The sequence below is a fragment of the Manis pentadactyla genome, chromosome 19, assembly GCF_030020395.1.
Source record: "Manis pentadactyla isolate mManPen7 chromosome 19, mManPen7.hap1, whole genome shotgun sequence".
NCBI lineage: Eukaryota > Metazoa > Chordata > Mammalia > Pholidota > Manidae > Manis > Manis pentadactyla.
This window is the reverse complement of record NC_080037.1, coordinates 60,554-68,324: the sequence shown is the minus strand read 5'-3', so window position 1 is coordinate 68,324 and position 7,771 is coordinate 60,554. Positions and strand designations below refer to the sequence as shown.

The 7,771-nt window shown below is 44.9% G+C and overlaps 1 long non-coding RNA gene across 1 annotated transcript; it reads right to left on the bottom strand.

Moving 5' to 3' along the window:
* Nucleotides 1–4,536: 4,536 nt before the first annotated feature.
* On the bottom strand, nucleotides 4,537–6,733 carry LOC118920474 (uncharacterized). The gene is made up of 2 exons (XR_005027929.2): nucleotides 6,300–6,733; nucleotides 4,537–5,185 (listed from the first exon to the last, which is right to left on the bottom strand). It is a non-coding gene; the product is annotated as an uncharacterized LOC118920474 (long non-coding RNA).
* Nucleotides 6,734–7,771: the final 1,038 nt, after the last annotated feature.

Below are 7,771 nucleotides of genomic sequence, written 5' to 3'. Positions count from 1 at the left end.
GAGGAAGGGTCCAGCCCCACCCTTTCCCTACCGTGAGCCTTCTGGAGGCCCCTGAGCTGCTCTGACCTCCAGTTAGACTTCCAAGCCCGGCCAGTTCCAGGTTAGGACCCCAGACTTCGAACGTTCTCGTTCCAGTCCCACTCCATGTCTCTTCCCGGTGTGGGTTGCATCTACGAGCATCATCTTATGATTCAATATTCATTGAGCACCTACTATGTATTGGATACAAGAGGCAATAAAATCACCATTTTATGCTTCAGAGCTTTCACTCTAGAGATTCTGTAGGCACATCGATAGATGACACAAGACAGTAATTGAAAGGTGGGCAGACAGGCAGGCGAATTCTGGTTATGGGCTGAGAATGGAACTAGTCAGCTTAAATGTACCAAATTAGAAGGAAAATATTTTGAATGATGTGGCTTCCACTATTAGCACCCCTTCTGGTCTGGGGACAGGAACCTATCCCTGGGAGTTACCCATCCCTTCTCATTCCTAATCCCCATTTGTGATCCTGTTTCTCTGAGCAATGGATTGCCTCCCTCCCTCCCTTCTCTCCTTCCCGCCCTTGTTTCTTTCCTTCTTTTGTTCTTTTTTTTCATTCTTTCATTCTTGTGCTGGTTCCTCTTCTGACATGATCCACCTTCTTCTCTTTACCTTTGGAAAAATTTGTCTTCCAAGGACCAGTATAATATATTTTTAATTTTTTAATTTTTTATTTATTTTAAATTAATTTTTTTATTTTGGTGTCATTATTAATCTACAACTACATGAAGAACATTATGTTTACTAGGCTTCCCCCTTCACCAAGTCCCTCCCACACATACCCCTTCACAGTCACTGTCCATCAGCATAGTAAGATGCTATAGAATCGCTACTTGTCTGCTCTGTGCTGCACAGCCCTCCCTGTGCCCCCACCCACACACTACACATGCTCATTGTAATGCCCCCTTTCTTTTTCCCCATCCTTGTCCCTCCCTACCCACCCATCCTCCCCAGTCCCTTTCCCTTTGGTAACTATTAGTCCATTCTTGGGTTCTGTGATTCTGCTGCTGTTTTGTTCCTTCAGTTTTCCTTTGTTCTTATACTCCACATATGAGTGAAATCATTTGGTACTTGTCTTTCTCCGCCTGGCTTATTTCACTGAGCATAATACCCTCTAGCTCCATCCATGTTGTTGCAAATGGTAGGATCTGTTTTTTTCTTATGGCTGAGTAATACTCCATTGTGTATATGTACCACATCTTCTTTATCCATTCATCTACTGATGGACATTTAGGTTGCTTTCATATCTTGGCTATTGTAAATAGTGCAGTGATAAACATAGGGGTGCATCTGTCTTTTTCAACCTGGAGTGCTGCATTTTTAGGGTAAATTCCTAGAAGTGGAATTCCTGGGTCAAATGGTAAGTCTATTTTGAGCATTTTGAGGAACATCCATACTGCTTTCCACAATGGTTGAACTAGCTTACATTCCCACCAGCAGTGTAGGAGGGTTCCCCTTTCTCCACAACCTCGCCAACATTTGTTGTTGTTTGTCTATTCGATGATGGCGATCCTTACTGGTGTGAGGTGATATCTCATTGTGGTTTTAATTTGCATTTCTCTGATGACCAGCGATGTGGAGCATCTTTTCATGTGTCTGTTGGCCATCTGAATTTCTTCTTTAGAGAACTATCTATTCAGGTCCTCTGCCCAGTTTTTAATTGGATTATTTGCTTTTTGTTTGTGGAGGTGTGTGAGCTCTTTATATATTTTGGATGTCAACCCTTTATCGGACATGTCATTTATGAATATATTCTCCCATACTGTAGGATACCTTTTTGTTCTATTGATGGTGTCCTTTGCTGTACAGGAGCTTTTTAGCTTGATATAGTCCCACTTGTTCATTTTTGCTTTTGTTTCCTTTGCCCGGGAAGATATGTTCATGAAGAAGTTGCTCATGTTTATGTCCATGAGATTTTTGCCTATGTTTTTTTCTAAGAGTTTTATGGTTTCATGACTTACATTCAGGTCTTTGATCAGTATAACCTTATTTATCTGTAAATTTCCTGACAATGAGAAAATCTTCCAGAGTATGTAATGCTTGCATACATATAATTTATTATCACACAGTTTTTAAAAATGTGAAATTGTAGACATTCAAGTGTGGGGCTATGTCTCACATATCTTCTGTTCACTTTCAGTGTACATGATAGCTCATTGCACATACTAATTATTAGTTTTAAAAAAATCCCTGTCACCAATATTTGAAAAAAAAATACAGTTTACAAAATGCTTTCTAAATGTTATGTCCTGATTTGATTAATTTCAGATGGATATGAACTCAGGCATGACATAATCAGACACTTACAGAGAGGTAGCATTTCTCCATTGCACAGTGGACACCTTGACTACATTTCCTGAATACTATGATATTTTACTTACAAGGTGCCAAGGAACTTAGTTTGGAGGGAGTATTCAGGAAATTTGTGTCATGACTCCCATGACAGGTAGTTCTTATTTCAGAACTCAGTCCTGCTCTTGTCACCTGGTGTGACATCCTTGCTTATAAGCAGGGCACTATACTGGGGTGGCGACCTCTCATCTTCTTGTGTGGCACTGCCCCTCCCACCACAGGTTCCCTACCGAAGTGAGCTGGGGACAGGGGGGCACAGAAGAGACTGACCTCTTTGATGAAGAAAATATTAAAAAAAAAGTTTTTTGAAAAAAAAAGAACAAAAGGACAATGGAACATTAAGTCCATCCTTGCTGACAATTTATTCTACTGATATTGAAACCAAGCATTTAGATGCTTGTCTAGGTTAACAAGCCAGTCATCATAATACTATATTCTTGGGTACAAGTCAGGACAATTATTGACTTGGTTACAGTCTTACTTGGAGGAAAAACCTAGTGCCAGAAGATCTCTTAGCCCTTCTTAAGAAAACAAGAAGAGGTTGTTGGTCCTTGAGAGAAATATGTTAACCCACAGGCAGCTGGTTCACTGGAGAAACCAAGGAAAGTGAGGGTTAAATAGTTCCCTCTTGGGTTCAGAACAAACCCCCAAAACTTGCCTCAAAGACTAACTCTGCAGAGGTGAATCTAATTGGATCAGATCAATGGAAAAATTTGACAGCCCAGAAATAAACCCATCAATGTATGAGCAATTGATTTTTGACAAGGTGTCACGATATTTCATTGAGAAAACAACAATCTTTTCAACAAATGGAAGTGGGCCAGCTACACATCCACTAGCAAAACAATGAAGTCGAGTCCTCCTGCCTATACCACTGAAAAATTAACTCAAAATGGATCAACCTGAGGTGCTAAAAGTGCAAAACTCCTAGAAGAAAATACACAACAAAATATTCATGGCTTTGGAAGGAAACAACCTCCACTTTCAAGGAAATCTGGCCTGAGATACGTGCATAGCACCTGTCATTAGGTGGCATACAGTCTAAGGGGTGAGAGCCCTGGACCTTAGATGCACCTGGTCCCCACAGACACATCACACTTCTCAGGGGTACAAGATCCTCTGTCTGGGAATTCCTGTTTAGATGGCCTGGTGGTTGTGTTTCTTCAGCCACGGCTGACTCCACACTCATCACATGCTCGCTGAGTCTTGTGGAGGAATCCTCAGTATGTGCAGGGTTTGAGCGCCTGTTACTGAGACCAAAGGGCACATGTCCTACTTCCAGCTTCCTGGAATAGCCCAAGCGGGGCCATATGCCAAGGGTCAGCATATATGACACCCCTCAAGGGACTTAAAATTTTGAGTGACAGACTAAAGACACTAAAGAGACACCTAGAGGTCACATTAATCACGGGAGCTGTGAGGTGTGAACTGCATGGTTCCAGTGCTTCTGCTGTCTGCTCCACAGCACACCTGGATATTTTTAAGGATTTAAATATAAATTCAAGGTATTGGCTGCTACCAGATTTATAATAAGACTTTCAAAGCATAATAAACTAAAAGTAAAACTATGACTAAATCTCATGTGAAATTTGTCATTGAAAATATTTTGATGAAAAATCGACTTCTTTACAAAATAAAGAGATGAAATATTTGACCTGAAATATTGGACTTGGGACTTAGGAATAAGAAAGGGAGTGGTGACTGATTTTTTTTTAAGTCCCCGATTCCTTTTACAGGCATTTCAAATTCTTATGATCTGTCACATGTTATATGAATATTTCTAGTTAGAATGAAGTAATATTCATGGTCTACTTTCAGAAATTTTGTGTATAGTTTTCCAAACAAATTTTTTGCCTGAGGAGAAAGAAATTTGAAGGTGAGTTGGGCCTGTATCACAGAATGGAAGGAGGGATGGGGCACCCAGTCACCTCCCTGCTTTGCCCAGGATGGGGCTGACCCTGAAGAAAATCAGGTCCAAGGCACTGTGCTCACGAGAGGCAGCAGGAGGCAGAGCCATTTCCCTTCCCCAACCCCAGTCCCAGCATGTGACTAACACATATTTCATTCCCAAGGTTTCTAGGTGGCAAAAGAATAGAGACCAGTGGAAAGAATATTGGGACATAGGCAGGCAAGAAGCAAGACTGTGGGCACACTTCTTTTATTGTTTCACTGGAGGCCGCCCACTGCTAACAGATTATCTGGGCAGTATACTGGGCTCTGTGGGCTGGGGATCCCAGGGCAGACAACGCAGTGAGTGTCAGATATCAGCACATAGATTTTGGGAGATGATCTAAGCTTCTGAAGCCCAGGGAAGATGAAACTTTAAGCGCAGAGCTCAGAACCTTCCCTGGGACATCTCAGGACCACAGGCAAGAACAGGGAGAGCAGCAAAAGGAAGTGTCTGTCCATTTGCTGCCCCAAGTCTGCTCAGGTTAGCGCAGATCCGCTTCAGCAGCAGCCTCCGGAGGACTGACCCACACCCCCTCCGCAGCAGCTGGAGCCCCCCGAGGGCTGGCTGCAGCAGTCAGCAGGTTTGTGGTGCCTGCGGTGGCAGTGGGCTCTGTGGTGCCTGTGGTGGCCCAGGAAGCAGCCGCCAGCCCCGGAGCTGGGGCCACAGCAGCTCCCTAGGCTGGGGCCACAGCAGTCCCCGGAGCTGACACTACAGCAGGAAGAGGCTGGAGGGCACTTTGGGGGACACTTTGGGGGGCATTTAGGGGCAGGACACTTGGGAGGGGCCTGGCACTGCTGTTGGCTCTGCTGGCAGGACATCTTGGCGGTGAGGGTTCTGGAGCTGGGGGAGAAGCAGACAGCAGGTCAGACCCGGCACACGGGGGACACCCTGCCCCCTCCCTCCAGTGCTCTCAGCAGGAGTTCTTGTCCCTCAGTTTTGGTGTCTGTTCTGTGTAGTCCTGTTAATTCCACGCTCAAAGTTTCATGATTTACAGTAGTTACCCATGAGTTCTCACACCATTTTCTTTGAGTCTCAGAATGTCTATTGAAGATTGGCAGGGATTATTTTATCTTTTACAAAGAAGGAAACAGTGGCAAAAATCAGTAAGAAAATACCTGCCATAATCACATGTCTAATAAGTGAAGGAGGTAATCTCGCCCCTAACGGGAACCTGAAACTCCCATAATCTCTCCCATAACAAGAACCGTGAAAACTGTCCAGTCTGCAGCCCAGTTCAGAAAGTAAATATTCGCTTCAAGAAAGGAAATAAAGGATTGCCACTTCCTACGTGATTTTGCTCTGTAGAGACGTGCAGAGACTGTAAATGGTCTGGGAGGCTGGCTGTCCTCCCTGCTTACTTTGTTACTGGGGAGGCTGACGAACAGTTCGTTTGCACACGTGCGGGGCCTGAGCTTACGTATCCCGCTCCCGGCTGAAGCTCTGCCATTTTCAACATCCCAGGACCTCACACTAAATGCCTTGGCCCAGTGATTCCCAGCTTGTGTCTGGCTTCTTAAACAGAGACCCAATTCCAGTTCAGACACAGAGAGATGTGGTCTGTGGTCAGCCCATGGCACCCTGATGAGCTCTTTCTCTGTTGGCTGAGAACCACTATCCCCAGCTCATCCTTGCAGGGAGGGTGGTGATGTGACTCTGCAAGGTCGCATTCTCTCATGAAAACTGTTCTAGTGCAGCCAGAGGGTCCGTGCTTCTGTTCCCTCTGCCTGGACAGCCCAGCCTGCTCAGCTCAACTTGGTGCAGCACAAAGGCAGAGACATCCACCTACCCCGGTCCCAGTTGGCCCAGTCCCCTGTGCACACCTTCCCTCAGTCTTCCTAAGGCCTCCCTCCTTGTGTCCACGAGGCTGTGGTGCCTCAGGGATCTGCCGCCTGCCCCTGTTCTGGCCTTCCTCCCTCTGGGGAAGGCCCTGCTGTGGTACCCAGGGGACACTTACCAGACACACGGGCCGCAGTGGGTAAGTCAGCACCTCAGGAGGGCGGTGGATGGAGCGGCCCTGCCCCAGCGCCCTTTTATCCTGTCCTCGGGCTCTGCCCAGCCAGTGAGACAGGGCCTGGGCACGGGAGGCCTGCCCGCTGACACCCACATGGTCCTGTGACTGTGACAGGTGATGACTGGCAGCTCCTCCCTGCTGTCCTCCTGGGGCCAGTGCAGCTGCCCCCAGGCAGGAATAGGGCTGCTCAGTAATGGGGTGGGTAGGAAAATCCCTACCATCATTTCCTGCCTTGAGGACACCTCCCTTGAGTGCTCTCACTTCTCATTCTTGGAATTCCTCTCCCACACCAACACTTACTTTCTTTCCTCCCAAATGTTAATTTAATGACTACATACAACCTGGTTTCAACCAAGTTTATAACAATTTCCCTCTTGTTTCATTCCATTCTGATAACCCTGACGCAGTATGTGTTAGAGTGTATGTGGTTCCAACATTGTAGAAATGGCACCATACTTGAGGTGCTCAGCTCTAACTTCCTCTCTTCTTTAGACATTATCTTTCTGAGTCACTCAGGGTGATCCATGTAGTTATAGCTTGTTCATCTTTACAACTGTGTCGCATCCATCTGATGAGCACAGCCTGATTTCTTCCTCACGTCTCTTTTGCATAGGCATTCAGGCACATTTGTGTATGGATATTGCACTAATGGGAATTTGTGTGTTTCTGCTTGCATGTACATTGGAGAGACTCTCTAAGCTCTTACATGTGGAACTGCTGAATTTTACATGGTGCCCATCTCTCCAATTTGCTCTTGTCAATTTCTATTTCCACTAATAAAGTAAAAGAATTACTCTTTCTGCACATAGTTGCTACACCTAAATAATGCCATTCAATGCACATCAATGTTTTCCTGCTTAGAAATGACTGAAAGAAGAGAGGGGATGCGAACTCAACAGTCCAAGCAGGTTTATTGCTAACCTGAGAGGGACCCCTCTGTCCTGGCCAGCAGAACAAAGGAAAAAGAGGGTCTCTGACAGGTCCAATGCTTTTTTTGGCCAGGGATTTTGGCAGGCTCTTTGAGGGGAGGCGTCAGGGGAAAGGTGGGCTTGTGGCTTGCTGATGTGTCCTCTGGAGAATGCTTGTAGCCTAGGTAAGATGACACTTAGGTCTCTCTGGGATGGTGGGTGGGCTTATTCGAGAGGTGCTACTCAGGTCTGGATTCTATCAAACTTTAACTCTAATTATTTAAATTTCCTATAGCAATCATTCCTATGCATGTATTTTTCTTTGCAGAATTTTTTATCCTTTGATTACATTCTTAGAAATTCAATTGCTGGATAAAAGAGTTTGCTAATTTAAATTTTTATTTGTATAAACAACAGTAATTATTTGTTATACAATGAACACTAAATTTCCATCCAGATGTTTATTCCAATTTCTCTTTGCAGCATTTCATAATATCCATTTCGGAT